Source organism: Astatotilapia calliptera, chromosome 3 (genome assembly GCF_964374335.1).
Source record: "Astatotilapia calliptera chromosome 3, fAstCal68.1, whole genome shotgun sequence".
In the NCBI taxonomy this organism is placed as follows: domain Eukaryota; kingdom Metazoa; phylum Chordata; class Actinopteri; order Cichliformes; family Cichlidae; genus Astatotilapia; species Astatotilapia calliptera.
Window position 1 is genome coordinate 64,238,046 of NC_137424.1, and position 18,689 is coordinate 64,256,734.

Below are 18,689 nucleotides of genomic sequence, written 5' to 3' on the forward strand. Positions count from 1 at the left end.
GATTGTATTTCTGAGGAGAGAAATGTACCAAAATTTGTAATGTACCATTTTTGTTACCAACAGCAGCAAGGAGGTCAAGGAGACAGATCTAAATCTCTGTCTCTAAGGTAACGCTATTCACTTAGTTTTATTTGGTTCAGGAAAGTTAAGGATTCCAGTTAGATTTTTTTACTTAGTTATTTCTAATACTTACAGTAAGATGCACACATAAAATTTAACAAAGCTTACACATGACTGGCCAGCTTTAATGCAGAGAACATAACCCAGAACACATACTGTTTGCTGATTTTGTTTTTTAAATCAATCACACAGTCAATATTTGTTGATAGCTATGGAAGGGTTTCATTCTGGATTGATTCATTATTGTTTTGTTGTTACTGATCGCTAGTTGCTGCTTGTAAAAATCAATCAGCCTGCTGTTGATTCTCCTTTGAAAACCATGCAGCACAAAATGATGACAATCCACCTACCGTGTCCTGCAAGGTCACAACTGTCCTTTTAACTTCATGTCATCTTTTGTTTTCACAGTCTGTCTGCTTCAGTGAGCAACCTTCAGTCGAATGTATTAGCAATTACCCTCTTTAAATTTTACCAAAAATACCACTTGATGTGTTTAAATTTTCTCAGTTTTCTGATTTTGACATAAGGATATATTTACTCACCGCCACCATGTGGTTTAAAGAGGTATTACACAAAGCTTGACCCTGCTTCAGCTTGAGTTGATAACTCTGCAACACAATACATTTTGAGCATAAAGTCGTAGCTACTGATTTTTTTACACTCTGTTGTCGCTTTAGTTGATTTACAATAAGGACCTAAAAAATGTCCAAGAGAGGAGAAGCAAGATGCAACAGGGTTTTATGCTGTTTTTAAACACTAGAATTTATAATAGGGACCTTTTAACAGGGACTCATCCCTCCAGTCATTAGTCTTATCCATTTTCTATTGCCTGTCTGGGGTAGCAGAGAAGCTCAGACTGAAGCAATGCTTATATTTATGCCTTTATCATTAAAGGTTCCCTACCTTACAAGCAAAAGGGAAATAACACCAACAGACAGACAGGCAACAATATTCTTATATGTAACCCTCAGCTTTCTTTTGAAGATCACAAATGAACCCACGTCATTCCACAATATAAACTACAGGGATCAAAACAAGACAAGCAAAAGAAGAGGAGGTATTTGGAATGAGCTTATTGGTTTCTATTGAGATGAGGGGGATGGGAAGATGTGGTGCTGTGGAAATGAATAGTGTAGTATCCATGTGCACATCCGTTCTCTTTCGCTTATCCTTATCAGAGTCGTGGGGGAGGGGGCTAGGGAAGCCTATCCCATCTATCATAGGGCAGGAGGCAAGTTACACCCTAGACTAGTTGCCAGTCTGTTGCATTCGTATAAAAATGCAAAACATTGGGTTTGTCACTTTGATTTAGACACTAAAACCTCAAAATCTTACTAAAAACATCATCAGTGACAAATTTAATTCTACTTTTGTTGCAGTTGGGACGAGAAGAGTAGACAAAAGTGAGACCTTATGGTTGTAGCCAATTTTAATTAGACTATTTGTAATAATTTTCCTCCTATAGCTGAATCGTTCACATATAGAAGCCCTTTGACTAATTTACATGTAACAAGACAAAAACAGGACACTGACCTGGTCACAGCCCTGTGTGTGTACGTGTGTGTGTTTTACAGTCCACCCACATCGCAAACTTGTGGTTGCCATGTCCTCAGCAACGGTCTGTCACTAATCAGCATTCACTTTCAGACGACCTTTGGTTGATGGGCTGTTCACACACTCACACACACATAACTCAAACACACAAGAGATTAACCCACTATCACGCACACGAAATGTATTAGAGTGTTTGAAGAGGGAACATCAAGGACAAGGCGATCGAACACACGCACACACATCTTCATCAGCATCAATATTAATGTCTTTCTTGTTGACACGAGAAGAGCCAGTTAAGAGCCGAGTATTTATCATGTATCTTCACATTGATCAAAGTTAAAGACGAACACGGTTTATGGAGCAGCAGATAAAAGCTGACACACAGAAAACATTCAAATATGCCACCTCACGACACAAAATAACCACAAGGCTCCAAGGGGCCCTTACAAAGCAATTTAGGAGTGTGATGGAGCTCATTCTGGTTATGTCTGATGTTCAATGGCATCAATGTCAAAGGACACATTTTATGTTATGTTCTGGGACTGAGAATGGGTATAAAAACACTTCAGTCTTTCCACCATTACGCCTTAACATACTGTAGCAAATGTGTTGGTATCTTGGTAACTTGGGCGTCTCACCTGATACGTCACAGCATCCAAGCTTAAGAACACATTTGTTGAGTGCTGCTGGTGAAATAAACCTGTGTGTTGCACTGGGAATGAGAAAGAGATGTTTTTCTTCTTTTGCTTTGAACCAATGTTGTTATTTTTCTTTAATACCCGGCTCGCAGAAGCTTAAATAAAAGATCCATGGTGCAGATTTTTCACAAAATGGAAGGGATATGGATCTAGTTATTGACCAAACGATCTTCAGGGGCAGATGTGATGAATACCTACAGAAAGTCATACACCAAACAAACGGCACAGTCTTGTATCTTTACATCACACAGTGGCATTTTTTCTCGATGTGATCTCTGCAAGCAGTCATAGAAAGTCTGACTCAACAAAGGTCATGCCAAGGAGATAAATGAAGAAGGAAACATACAGATGTGTATTCATCTTTTCTTGGGGGTGGGGGTGAGGTGAACGCTGCCCTGACGTCACAGACTTGACCTGTGACCTTTGACACACACTTTGTCATGTGTCATCCATCATTACTGTCCTGCCAGGCTTTGTGTTGTATCGGTTCCTAATAAGAAATGCCAAGAAGATAATGTCAGATAAATGTTTCTGGGTCTTCAGCACAACAGCACAGGACACACTGGATTCAGCAGGTAATTCTTGTGTAATTTAAACTAAGTTTTTTTTCTAATCAGACTGGATGACCTTGAAGAAATTTCTCATCCACTTCCAGTTTCATTTTTTTAAACTCAGCTCTATTTAATGTAGCCCGATGATCTGTTAGATTTTATCAGATAATGACCATGTTCCTGGGATACACATTACACAGACCATTTGTGGGAGCTATTAAGAAGTAATCTGTATCAGCATGTGTTATCTGGATACACGCATAGCAGCAGCAGCTGTCTGAGCAATTTTGATCCGATCAGCCATGAGAAACTGACGATAGGATCTCAGGCTGAGTCAGAAAACGCGGACCGAATGCGGCGAGCGACAGAAAAAGTTCTGAAGGACGGAGAAATGTCTTTAAAGGTCATCACTACTTAGTTATGCCGACGTCAAAAACAGGACTTGATCTTGGAGGTATATCAATCTGCAGGCAATCGATTACACCTAACCTTGCAAAACCTCAAAATCCCTCTAAATATGTTTTCAGAAATATATAAATAAAGATTTTATGGAGGAATAAAATAGAAAAACAAAAAAGTAAATAAACACAAGCTAAAAAAAATACATAAATTAGATACACATTGATGTGAATACCACATACACAAGCCAGCAGATTCTGCAGTACTTTGATGTAGAAACCTCCTGACTGGAGCAACAAGTGTGTTTGCTAAACACCAGTTACAAAGGGAATACATGTGTCCCCCGACCAGTTACAAAGTCGTTACTGGAGGTTGCAAGGTGAAATTTGTCAGAAAGAGGTATATACCAAAAATCACTAGCAGATTACCAGTTACTACAGTTGCGTGTAGATTGCAATGAAGGCACTAAATGGGGTGACGACAGTACCCCATCAGTCTTTTACAGCTGAGGTGTAAAAAGTGCAATATAAACTGGAAAAGGATACTGTTCACCTTCAAAGTAAAAGCTCTGCCTTTTAAAATGTGTTGGCTGCAACAGTGAAACACAACTTTTACTTTAAGGTGAATGGCTGGCTTTACCAGTTTGCATCAAGCTTTTTTCACGATTTACTACCACTCAGCTAGTTAGTGACTATTGAGGGACAAGTTGTTTCTTCCACGTGGAAACCACGGCAATCTGGCCAGAGTGATCACAAGGAGGTTTTTTGCATGGCGGCCTCTTTGCAATTAATGCTGCATGTTTAGTAATATCCAATGGAAGTTGGGATTGAGAACTTGGGAGTGACATCACTCCCAAGCTACCCACATAGCAAAATTGGTATTGCGCAGATACCACAAAGAATGACGGCCACATCACACACTTTCTCTAAACTGAGTGCTTCCTAACTACATTCATACACATTCACAACATGCAGACTGGAGGAGCCAGGGATCGAACCACTAACCTTGCAATCAGTAGGTGACCTGCTCTACCTCCTGAGCTACAGCCATCCGGTAGTAAACATGAGTAAACTTTCACTAGGTTTTGGATAAAATGTACACTCACAAACCTGGCAAACCTCCATTTGAAATGTTGGCTACCATAGCAGTATAGTATTGCAACATGATATTTGGATCTTCTAACTAAAGTACGAAAATAGGAACATAAATGTTGCCTCAATGCCAGACCTGGCCCACATCTGGTTGATATTCACCCTACTATGACACCAGTCAGTCAGAAGTGCCAGCTTGATGCTGGATCTGGTCCAGACCTGTTTTCTATGAGCCTGGGCCACATAACCCAAACCACAATCGGGCCAGATGTGGCATGCCATCACATAAAAAGGGCCATCTATGCCAGGGGGGGGGAACTAAGAAAAACAATAAACAATGGTACAGAATATGGTCAGGTTATGCATTTAGTGCTTGATATTGGACCTGACTTCAGAAGTCAAACTGAAGAAATAAACAGGACAAGCAAGTATAAGCGTGGCAACAGGTCTGACTGCTTACGCTGTTGATTTCAGTCCAAGAAAGTTTGGAAAACTTCCCAGCTGAGAAACAATCCTATGTTCTCTGTATAAAATGGCTCAGGCCCATGTGAAGTGCAATCAGGCACCTGTGTAAATGGACCTCTGTGACAGAAAACACCACAGCCCCATTCCATCAGAGACAAATGTCGAAGAATTACCATAGAAACTGGTCATTTCACTGATTCACCGCTATGCAGTTGCAGGACGCCCGGAGGGAAATCGTGCAGAACATTTACCGACAGCGTCGCCTCACCTCCCCGTCCCTTTGGTTTTATGGCTTGTATCGTTTGGCTTCGCAAAGTGATGTCTCTGGAGATGGCAGAATGCTGAAGAGGCAGCTGCTCAGACTGAATAATGTGCAGTTATTTCACCGTCAGTTTAGGCTGCAGCAGGAAGAGTTAGAGGAGGGACTGGGGCAGAAAATCAAATAGAAAGTTACTTCATGACCCTTCACAGTTTAAAAAATGTACACAAGCAATACAAGGAAAACATCTTAGATGAATTTGTAAGTCAAAATCTGATATTAGCATCTGGACATGGTAAAAATAAAAAGTTAACATAAGGTGTAGTGGCATCTGTACACAGGAGGCTCAAATATTCTGTTTTTATTATGGCCGCCATGCAGATACTCAGTAAGCCACCATCCTAACTTTTGGAGCATAGACATTGTTTCACTTATGGTTGTTTTTAATCGTTTCCCTTGTTTAATACTTCAAGTTTTGTTTCCTCCTTGTCCGATTGTCTTGATCACTCTCACCAACATCTTATTTCCCACATGTCTCCAGTTACGTCAGAGTGTATAAATGTTCCCGTGTTCCCCTTTGTAGTTATTTGTTGTTAACCCTCATTATCCTGCCTGTTTTTCAAACCTTGTGTCCTGCCTTTTCCTTTCTGTTTCTTTGGGCCTCAGTTATTTCAATTTATTTTGTTTTGTCATCTGTTTGGATTGTACAGTTCATCCTGCTAGTGCAGTGCCTTCCTGCCATCCTGGTCAAAAAATATACTCAGCAGCAATGTCTCTTTTCAGAAATCATGTTAACTGAAAAAACCTGAACAATCCTTGCTGTGAGTGGTTTCATGTAGGAGCTACAGTCTTGCCTCATAAAGAAACTGTGCTGTAAAAACAGTAAAATGCAAAAACTCCTTATTGTGTTCAAAAAGTAAAGTTTAAATTAATTCAAATGCAGAAATCCACATTTAAATTATGTGCTCTTGCTTTCTGTTCCAGCATCATAATTTTTTTGTGAGGAAAAACAATTAAAAGATGAGCGTCTGACATCTGAGAAATGTCACAATTGAGCTGATTATCGCGGCTGAGGGATCAGTCCGCTGAGTCACGGCGCCGCTGTGGCGTCTCATCTGGGGACTCAGACTGAAGCAGTAAGGTTTGAGCTGTCATTCGAAGCAATCAAACCTGCATTTTCTTCAGCTCCACTGCACAAATTGCCTGTGCCTGAATGTATGAGTACAACGTGTCATTAGATAAGTTACGATTACAGCTGCGCCTCTGAGGGATCAGCGTTCCAGAGAAAACTTCTAATTACATCCCAATATCCACCACATGAAGATGGTCTTATAAACGACTTCTGCTGTTATTTTTTAATATTGTCTTAATCCTTGTGTGTCAAGAATGTGTCAAGGACTCATTCAATGATTCTCCCAGAGGGAAAGTTCCTCATTATTATTCAAATTCATTATTTATTTCTCTAAAACTCTGGGACAGTTAGTCTTGCAAATGGGAGCTTAAACCAGACATTTCCACGGTCCATCTGTGAATATTAATGTGATATTGTTTAGTCCATGAAAGGACCAAATAATACCCTTACATCAAGGAAGGAAATATCCTTGAAGTTTCCTGTTTCCATTCAGGATTTTGAACTGCGCTCTGTGTCTGTAGATGGTGTTTCCAATGCAAATGTGCTGTTGCAGTTCTGAATGTGGTAGGCTCAAAGGCATGAATCATAATGAGGAAACACAGTAGGCTGTGGTCTTTACCTGCAAAACATTACAGAGAGTCACAAAGCAACCCCCAGTGAACCGTGACAAAAATTCAATTAAAAAAAGAACCGTCATAAAATGATAAAGAGCTACACATGATGACATAAATAACCAACAAGTGGCAAAAACTGGCCACAGTGAAAAGGACAACGACTGCAGTGACACAAAATGTGAGGCAGAAAAGAAATCAAAAGCACACAAAGCAACCAAACAAAGACAAAACAGCCAAAATTCAGTTTTGTACACAGAATTAGTAAAATTAGATTCAAAACAGCTAAACTAAGATTTATAAAGAACACAATGGCTTTCCATGAAGAGATGCAAGCAGAGCAAACAAAGATCCATGATTGATCTATGCTGCAAGCAAACCCAAAAAATATGGCCACAAAGGAATAGGATACGACCTAAAAAGGATCCAGAATCAAACTGTGTCACAAACTGGCTATCATGTAACGCAAAAGACTAGAAAAGCACACAAAGCAACAAAACTGACAAAAAGACAAGCAATTCAACATATGTGATCCACCATAGTGAACAAATGAAATGCCATAACAATAAATAAATAAAGCGCAAAACCACCAGCAGTGGGATACAAAGCCACTAAAGTGTAATATTAGATGGCAAAAAAGATAAGCAAATTGCACAAAAATGAGGTGCAAAATGCCCACAATGATACAGAATAACCCCCCGAAACCACTGAGAGACAAATTGAAAAAAGAAAACTGACAAAATGTAGCCACATAGGCATCCAAAAGGTGGGAATTCAATACAGTATGTCCCAACAAGAAACACTTGATCAAAATAAAACACAAAATGGCCAAAACAAGGAGTAAAATGGAAATAAGGTTATATAAAATAATATGTAAACCCATTATTATTCCAATCAGCCAACAGATAGCATAATTAATTTTAAAAAATCTAAATATGATTAGAAGACATACATACACTCAAGGTGTAAACAAAAAAAAAACATCTGCCAAAAAAATTATTATCACCCAAAATATGCAATCACCCTAACTGATTGCACAATCATCTAGTGGTGCAAACTGGCCGCAAAATGATGAAAATGTGACTGAAATTGATGACAAAGAGAAATAAATTGACCAGAAAAAGATATAAAACAAGTTAAATGAGGTGCAAAATGCCCACAACGGGAGAAAATAACAAAATAACCCCAAAAATCCATTAAATAATAGTGGACATGACAACCAAAAGCTTCACAAATTGGCCATAAAATGACTGCAATGCATTGCAGAATTATTACAAAAACTATATATAGCAGCTACAATGACATAAAATTGCCACACAAAAAAACTATAAATTACAAAAATAACCAACAAAAGCACAAAAAGCAACCAAATTTAAACACAGCCACAAAAAACTGTAGCATAACCAGAAGAAGACAAAAAAAAAATTCAACCAAAAATAAGTCTAAAATGTTCAAAATTGTTTTGGCTGCTGCCCCCGCGACCCGACCCCAGATAAGCTAAAGAAGATAGATGGATGGGTGCTCAAATTAGATATAATATAACAGAGGGAAACTGATCCAAAACGACATGATGCCAAAGAAGCTCACAAATCCTAACAAGAATCACAGTGATGACCAACACACAAAATAGGCACAAAGTCATAGTGATTACAAAACGATGAAAAACAAAACCAAAACGACCACAAAGAGGCAACAATTAATGCAAAGTGACTATAAGAAACAGGTGTTACTTGAACACTGAATCTTCTGGAGTTAATATCCCTTTCTTTGGTTAATCTGCAGTCACGTTTGGAAGATTACATCAACGATTTCATAATGCGCTGCCTGCAAAATCATGCCTTTCACTTTGAAACACAGCAGTGATGTCTCATGTCAGTCCACCATTCAGTGTTTCTGCTTCTCTGCACAGAACAGCTGTAGGCATCATGACATTTTCTGCACGGAGTTTTTCATCACGTTGCACTGTACCCTTTGATCTCACTTTGCGCTAGAGTTAATTGAATGAACTATATAAGGGATGCGTATTATGGCGATCAGGGCTGAGGGGTGAAGTAGCAGCTCTGTGGGCTGTGATCGCTGAATGCTTCAGAGAATTGGTTAAACCAAAGTCAGTTTTGAAAAATGGTGATTCATCAAGCACAAGTGTGCTAAACAGCTTGAAGCAGATGGATAAAGTTGAGTGCAATCACTTTTCCCTGCAAACCCTCCATCTGAACAATAGCTCACACTGAGGTACCTCAAACAAAGGCCAAACCTGCAGGAGTGATCTAATCCCATCATGGCTCTGTGTGCAAACGTTATGAATCAACAACTCTGTTAGTTTCTCCTTTTTTTTTTACCTATTCAGAAATCGTTGGCACCAGTGATAATGGAGTAAAAAGCAGCCATGCAGGGAGGAACAGTGCTTATGGAGATCCAACAAACAGGCTATGCTGGACTTCTCAATCAAGCTGCTTCACTGTACCACCACATGTACTTTTACTCCATGAGTGGGCTTTAAATTATTGATTAGAAGTTTGTTACCGTCTACCATCTTGTATTTGAGACACTGCGTGATACCAAGGCACATCAAACACAGCAGAAGATGAATCAACATAATGAAAGGCAAAATGGCAGAACTCCCACTGAGTGTTACAAGTGGGTGTCGATGACACAGTGTTCAAGAACAGATGTCTGTTTGCAACTTACTCAGGCAGAAGGAAAAGATGCAACTTTTTAAAATGAACTTTTCCAGCTTTCACATCAGAGAATGAGCCCTCTTTGTGTTTCTGTCACAAAGACAATGTGTGCCAAAATTGCCATCCTGCTGTCTGTGTGTACTTTTCAGTAGTATTAAAGGCTATCATTTAACCAATACTTGTTCAGGTATTTCACTAAGAACAACAAACATCGACTTCTTTTAGACTCCAAATGATCTAACCTCACTAATAAGGTGTGCCACAGAGATCCATTCCAGGTCCACTTGTTAGGCATTGAAGTCTTTAATCACACTTCATGCACTTGTACAATGACACTCAGTGAATTTTGTTAGATCCTGCTTGTATAGCTGCTATCTGTTCTAGAGCAGAGGGATTGTGTTGTGAGCCAGATGGCTCACAACACAATTATATCAGAGATTTCATATGTCAGTATTTTAATGGCCCGTCAGTATATGAGAGCTGAATCTTCATCCCTGCTGAGAATCTACGCAGGCAGGGGTGGAACTTTATTTTCATGGGCACACCATGCAGCCAATCAAATGCAAAGACAGACTGGGAACATACCATTACGTAAAAGAAGAAAGGGTGCAGACGTTCCAAGACAACAAGTGTAGTGTTACAGGCCAGGTACACAGAGGGAAGGGGAGCCGGATTTAAATGCAAGTGTGTCGGGACAAGGTGAAGAAACGCAGTATGAGCAGCATCTGTCTGCATTTCAATGATATTTGAGACTACAAAGGTAAGTGCAGGATTTATAAAATTAGGAGCTGGCTAAAGTAACACCTGTTTTTATTTTCAGCCATTTTTCTGTGTGGATGATAAAAGGTTTCAAACTTCTCCAGGCCTTAAATCTTGACCATTGGTCACCATCTCAGTCTAATTTAAGTCCTAACTTCAACTAGAAATTTTCTAAACCTTCATTCTGTTTTTGTTTTGTTAGGTGTTTTGGGTGATTGTCCTGCTGCATAACCCAGGTGTGCTTGAGCTTCAGAGCATGAACTGAAGGGTATGGCTGGGCATCCTCCTTCAGGATTTTCTGGTGAAGATGCAAAATTCATGAATTCATCACCAACGTAAAGTCGCCCAGGTCCTGAAGCTGCAAAGTATTCCCAGACCATCACTCTACCACCACCATGTTTGGCTGTTGATGTTCTTTTTCCGAAATACCGTGTTATAAAGTCATGGGGATCATTAAGGATGTTATTGGAAATGTGTGCAATGAGCTGTAACAAATGTTTTGGCCCACGGATGCCATTTTTGTCCCGTCTCTTTCCTATTGTTGAATCTGAACACTGACCAAATGAGGCCTGCGGCTCTTTAGATGTCGTTCTGAGTTCCTGTTAAAGTCATTGATGCACTCTTGGAGTGATTTGGTAGGTCAGCAACTCCTGGAAAGGTTCACTACTGATCAACGTTTTCTCCATTTGTAAATTATGGCTGTCTCTGTGGTTCACTGGAATCCTAAAGAATTCCCAACTGATATATGTCAATGATTTTGTTTCTTTAAATTGTGGCATGATGTGTTAGGGTTTTTTAATCTTTTACCCTGCTTCATGTAAACATTTAAAAAAATCACATAGGAAGAAAATAACTGAGCTCTAAACTAACTTTCCAGTATTTAAGAATTTTGTAGGAGAGATATATTTTTTCTTTTTAGACCACCTTTGATTACTCAGTTATGGCAATGTAATGTTCCCATAAGATCCCCAGACTATCTAAAACATGAGGCAATAATAAAGTAACAATAATAATAATTTTCATGGGCAACTGAGGAGTTAACACGGTTTTCTTTTTCCACGTGAGCGAGCTGACTGCTGTGGCGCATCGTGGCACCTTAAATTCGATGGGAGATTAACTCTCTTATTACCCAGACACTCCCTCTTGTCTTGTGGAAAAAATCGCTTCACACATCTAGCCCTCATTTTGCATCTTTATTTTGACAGCTTCCCGTGCAGCTCCAGCAGGAGGTCTGGTCATTATTTTGTACTTGTGAGTTGTCAAGTAAAGTTAAGAGTCAGGCTCTGAGCTCTTTTGGTATTCATTCAGCAGCCCCCGCACAGCTCCTCCGGCTGTTTGTGTCAAACCTTGAGCTGTGTCTTGTGCGTTTTGTCTGTGTGGGTCTGTTTTCGTGTGCACGTGTGTGTGTGCACGTGTGTGTGTGTGTGTGTGTGTGTGTGTGTGTGTGTGTGTGTGTGTGTGTGTAAGAAAATGAGGCAGATAAAGAGCTTATACTTATCCGTGGATTGAATGAGAAGCTGTTTTGTTGCAGTGAGGGGCTTTGGGAGATGTTTGTGTTTCTGTTGTGAGTCTGTGTTTCATTGTATTTGTGTGCTCTCCAACTTTGTGTGTGTTTGTGCCTCGGCTTGGAACAGATACCAGCAGTAATTGAGAGATAGTCTTCACTGATGTGTCTTCTCATCGTGATGTGCTGCTGACACCTTATTAGCCTTTTCTGTGCTTCAGTGGATCTATTTTTGTCAGAGCAGAAGATTCAGTGATGCGGGTGCCTTCGAACAGTCGCTTAAAGTTTGCCACCTGTAGAGGGATACACCCACACTTGCCTTTTTGTTCTGTTCATCGAGGAAGAGGTGACTGAAGTGAAATGGACAGATTTGCTTGTGAGGGCTGGCTGCAGCTGCTGACTCCTGTTTATCCAATTCTGTCCAAAGGCACCTTTGCTGGGAATTTTGAGTTTACAGTCCAAGAGACAGAAGTAACAACTTCTACGACAGGAGAAACCTTCCTGCAAAATCTGGGGGTTTTTTGATAAAGATTTTTTTAAATAGTTAACATATTTTTAGACACTAAAAACATTTTATGACAATCTAACCGGTAGCTGTTGATTTTCATCAAGCAGGTTTAGAACTATAAGATTTTGTTGTTTTTAACTTTATAGTCTGCAAATATTACATTTATTAAGTATTTATTTTTAGAGTAGAAATAACAGAAAAATATCCACTGCATTGGACTGCACCTGGGATTCATGGTTGTTTTTCACAGCAAACGTATTGTCCATGACAGGTGAGGATGAGATCTTTCTTGGTGAAGCTGCCAAGTTATATCTGTGTATGATATTAAAGGCAATAACAGAAAGTGTCAGGGCTAGCTGGTTAACAGCAACATCACTTTAAGAATGAGAGTGAGGTAAATGCTAACTAGTAAACTGGATAGAGCTGGCATCACTATCACAGGTGGATAAAAATGCCTGGCTAGTTGTTTGATAATGGAGTGCTGCAGGGATGATGTTTTTATTTTTTTCTAATTTCCAAAGTTCCAAAATTCCAAAACCTGGAAATGAGTATTGCAAGAAAACGGGCAATGGGGGGTTTTCATCCATCCATCATCTGCCAATGTAATGCATAGCATTGCCAGTACACTAAGTTGAAAAGTCCAAACCTCCCTCGTCGCAGACACCTAATGCATCTACTTTAGAGATACACTTTGGCATACCAGGCCACTGAAGACATTTAATATTGCCAGCAGGTCCAGGGTCTACCCAAAGCTCCTCCAGACAGGACAAAAACTCTTTTTCCTCCTGAATCTGTCAGATTGACTTTCTTCTCTGGTGCTTTGGTGTAGACTTTCCCAAGGAGGCCAACAGACTCCAGAACATCAGGATGGGACTCACAACTCCTCCACCCTCATTCTGAACGTAGGCGTCCCACAGGGGTGTGTCCTCAGTCCCCTCTTATACTCCTCACCCATGACTGTTCTCCAATTCACACCAGTAACACCATTATAAAATTTGCTGATGACACCACCATCATCGGACTGATCGACAACGACAATGATTCAGCCGACAGAGAGGAGATTCAGCATCTGAAGCGATGGTGTGACAACAACAACCTGCATCTGAACACAGCCAAGACCAAGGAGATGGTAATCGACTTCAGAAGAACAATGCGATCTGAGCACTCCAGCCTTTACATTGATGGAAAGGAGGTAGAAAGGGTAAAGAGCTTCATGTTCTTCGAGATTCACATCTCGGCTGACCTTACCTGGTCCACAAACATTTGGTAGGAAAACAAGTAGGAAAAGCACAAAAAAGGATGTACTTACTCAGGAAGCTGCGTCAAGCTCAACTACCGATCGTGGCTCAAGAGTTGGGAGTTCGCCTTGTAATCGGAAGGTTGCCGGTTCGAGCCCCGGCTTGGGCAGTCTCGGTCGTTGTGTCCTTGGGCAAGACACTTCACCCGTTGCCTACTGGTGGTGGTCAGAGGGCCCGGTGGCACCAGTGTCCGGCAGCCTCGCCTCTGTCAGTGCTCCCCAGGGTGGCTGTGGCTACAATGTAGCTTGCCATCACCAGTGTGTGAATGGGTGGATGACTGGATATGTAAAGCGCTTTGGGGTCCTTAGGGACTAGTAAAGCGCTATATAAATACAGACCATTTACCATTTACCCCAGAGTCCGCTAATTAACTTCTACCGCTCCACCATCGAGAGCTTTCTGACCTACTGCTAAACACTAGTTCAACTGCTGTACTGTGGATTACAAGAGGATGCAGCAGGTGGTGAGAGCGGCAGAGCAGGCAATTGGCACTTCACTAACTCCCTCAGAGACATCTATACTGGCAGATTTCAGCAGAAAGCCAGCATCATCATCAAGGACCCCTCGTACCCTGGGCACTCACTTTTCTCCTTCCCTCTGGTAAACACTACAGGTCCATCAGGTCAAAGACAAACAGACTCAATAGAAGCTTCTACTCACAGGCTGTCAAACTACCTCCACCCTGATTGGAGGATAACTGTGCTGTTTACATTCATGGACATTCACACTGTATTTATAAAATGTATTTATTATACTATACTGCAACCAACACTCCTACCTCCATCTACAGAACTGTATTTATTATAATAGCAACCCAGCATCCCTACCCCTCACTCAATGTGCAATATCATATTTTGTGTGTGTGTGTGTGTGTATAACTTGTACATATCTTTTTTGTCTAGATAAAAAAAACAACTATGTTACTTTGTAGATACTTACGTTGTAAGAATCTGAATGTAAATCTACATGCTACCAACGGCGAGATGCCAAACTGTGTTTCGTTGTTCCTGCAACAGTGACAACAAAGATCTATTCTATTCAATCCTATTCTATTCTCAAAGTACTCTATCCTCCCTGTATGTATGTATATAAATGTAGACAAATACTACGTAGATATTACCATCTAATAATTTCATAATTTGACACAATTTCATCTGACAAATTTCATGTAGACTGACAGTCAGTTAATGTAATTAAAAGTAATGTGATTAAAAACTGACTACAGTATCAACCTAAACTTTCTCCTCTGGAGACAAAAAGTGGCACAAAACAAACAGAATAACCTTTCCTCAAAGATAAACTTCAATCAAACCACAGATGCTATAATTTTAACTCATTTTCAACATCCTTACTGAATTATCATTTCCCCTTGAGTGGTTTTATGGGATCCAGCTGGAGAATTGGTGCCATTGGCTCATTATGTCCTGATGCATGCTCAATCATCCAGGTAAGTAAATCCCAAAGGTTGATTCTGTTCATCTGGATGTAGCGGTTTTAGAGGGAGAAACGTTTCATCACTCATCCAAGTGGCTTCTTCAGTCTCAGCTGACTGCAGGTTTTCCCAGCCTTACAACATAGCTACAAGGCTACAACACAGAGTGAACACCATCCTCACAGACAGGGAGGCCAGGGAAGCAGAAGAACATCACGTCAAGAAGACCCTGAGTCTCATAAGTCAAAATGATGGATATAACTTAATGTCTAACTGAAATGTTGCTAGTTCCGTTCAAAACCAGTGGGTGACATTGCAGTGGTTTCTTTTATGTAGAGCCCGTGCTTGGGACTAAGCAGAACTCATTTAGAAAGAGATTATAACTGACCCGATATCACTCACTCTGAATTACAACTAAGTGCAGCAGCACTCCTGAATGTAAAAACTGTCCTGTCCTGTGGCACTTATGTCTTGTAAATGTACCAGAGTCTTACTTTTATGTCTGTTGAACACATGTTTACATTACACCAGAGATAATACATGGACAGGGATTAAATTGAACACACACCAATCTATTTCACAACACTGAGACAGCAGGTATGCAGTGTTATTCCTGCTTTACGTATTGATACCAGAAGCTGAATTAAGTTTAGTTCAGCCGAGTTCAGTTTGGAAACATTTGATAGTGATTTAGGGAAGTTGCACTTATAAGTACATGTTTAAACAGCAGATGAAGTAATATCAACTATTCCGGTCACTGAATGGACATTAGAAGCTAAACAGTTTCCCTTCCTGTCTTTCCAGGCTGATAAAACTGCACTGTAGAGCCTCAGAAAACACCTGAAGTGGTGATATTGTGTCCAGGAACCACTGTTTATTGCTGTTGCTGTCTGTTATCTTGGTAGAGTGAGTCAAAGTCACCCTGAGGAGTGGCAGCTTGTTATATATTTGCGGCGGCAGCTATGTTCTCGGGACATAAAGAGCAGTCACGAAGAATCTGGTTTTTTTGCCAGCAGTAGCAGCTGTAAAACCTCGGCCACCCAAGTCAACATCTCTCTCTCTCGCACATTTTCTGTCTTCTTTGTGTTTGGTAAGGGTAAGGATTCATCTTTTTTTTCAACCTGTTTATCACTGCATCAATCACAAACACCTCTCTTGAATTTGAGCACTTCAGCACTACTGTCTCATAAGATGGACGACAGGAATATCTTCACAACCCTGGGTTTCTAATGAAGTCCTGCTTCAGGTTTTATTGCCCCCCTGTCATCAATGGTTGGGTTGTGATTTAAGCCAAGGTAAACCTGCACTGGACTTGCAAGAACAGCAATTTGTTAGATGGTGTCAAAAGACTTAGTCAGCCAAATGGTGAAACCTGGAGGGGCAAAAAAGCCTGATCATAACAGTGTATGATTTCTCTCCTCCACCATGTAAATAGTGTTGCGTTCACAAAAATTGATGGCAGCCAATTAGTGCATGAAGCAGGGATGACTGGCACATTGACAGTTTCACAGTGCTCCCCATAACCTTCTCTTTGCCAAAAGGATGCTGTTAGATGATCTGAAAAGTACTTTGAAGGAGCTTTGGGGTAGGGATGGTCATAATTTATGAATATGGGAAAAGTAAAAAATGTATAAAACTAAATAATGGCTTTTGGTATGGACAGGTATTTTTCTAGTGCATTTGCAGTCTTACTAAGCACTCAGATGTTTAGACTACAAGTCATATTTACCCAAACATTAATATACAATCACATTCTGTGATTTAAGCACCATCTACATCACATCTATAGTCAGTTTAGAGTTAATGGCTCAATGGACCTACCAAGCATGTCCTTGGGCTGTGAGAGGAAACAAGAATACCCACCAAGAGGTTTGATGGCACTAATCAGTTGTCCCGCATGCCACCGCAAAACATACATTTCTACGTCTCTTGGACGCTAATGGGCATGGAAAGTGTAATCCTGGCTTTAGAATCACGATGGATGAAATTCACCCATGTACAGCTGATATGGAGGAGCAAAATTAAAACTTTGCCATTTCTGCACTGCCTCACATTCAGCCCTGAGGTTCACTGCTAGGTATAGACCCAATCTGTTTTCAAAGAGAATATTAAGCAATAAATCTTCACACTTACATGACAAAATTTCATTCTGCCAAAGTTTTATTGGACTGAGAAGGAGAAAATCAGAATTCTCTCCATGGTTATTCAGAAAGGCATGACTGAGTAAGACAACTCTGATCCTGAGAAAACAGGTAAGATCAAATGGATTTTTTTAAACACTCAAAACACTGAGAGGAGGCCTGAACGTTTGTAAAATCAGGCTTGTCCCTAGTTTTAACAATTCAGCAAAGCAAAAAGTCTGCTCTGAAGGAAGACAATCAGCTCTTGATGGATGTTTGAAAGCTCATGGCAGAAAATGAATGATTTAGGTTGAACTGTTGGGTTAAAGAGAGAAAAGTAGGTGATATGAAAAACAAAAGCCTGAGGTACAATCTGAACACAAAGGTTTCAAAGTGCTTTTGAAGGCTCAGTGAATTTTTAGATGCCTCATTTTGCTGTTGCAGTGTTTTGAATCAAATATTCCCTTGATTTCCTTAGAAGCACACCTGTTCCCAAAGTATTTCCACAACAATTCACATCTCCACATTTTCTAAATTTATGTTTTCTTGCTGCATTAAGATATTCATGGAAATTAACAGCTTGGCTGAATTTTAAAGGAAATTTTATTAACCAGATGTGGAGTCTTACCTGTTAACATAGAAATTCATTCTGAGACTGCAATTGTTTTTCTGTTAATGTATACATCATATATCATATTATTATTGTTGTTATTATTTTTCCATCACTTATTTGAATGAAAACAGAAAACTGATGTTCTGGTGAAGAGTTTCTTAAATAGAATGAATGCTCATGGAACTTCTATTATGTGCACTTGCAGATATTAAAGACATTATTTTACCTTTTTTTTTTTTTAATTTTACTAGTCCAATCCAACTAAATGGTAGGTTTTAATGAACATAATGTCCCCTTAAATTGCAGAATGTAATGCCTCATTATAACCTCTCAACACTCATCCCAATCCATGTTATTAATAAAGACTAAAAGCATTTTGTTGTTGGACTCTTATAGTGGAAACAGTTGTCATTGTGGTGTCTTTATAAGTGAGACCATTTAAAATGTTTATCTTTAGCTCAGAATGAGTCACGGAGTGTTTTAAGGGGTTTAATGTTGCTCCTGTAATTCAAGATGTAAGTCGTGATGTCGTCAATTTCATGTAATGTATCTAATCTATCTGTATGTTCAAATATTGAAACACTCTACTTTTTTGGTAAGACCAAAATTAAAGAATGAAAGTTTCTTTGTTTTGTATTGTCCTAAACACAGTTATTTTAATGACCCTCTTGCTGCCTAGAGCATAGCACCTTAGTTATAGCAATAAGCTGGCTGTAGTCTACAACAACAGTGATATAAAACAACATGGTTCTTTGTGTTTTTTTAATATACATGCATATATTTTTATACAATAACCTTTCTTCACCTATGTACATCCATAACTATACAGCCCACGGTGGAAGGATGGATTCATCCATCCATGATATACAGAACCACAGACAAAAACTATATTTCCAT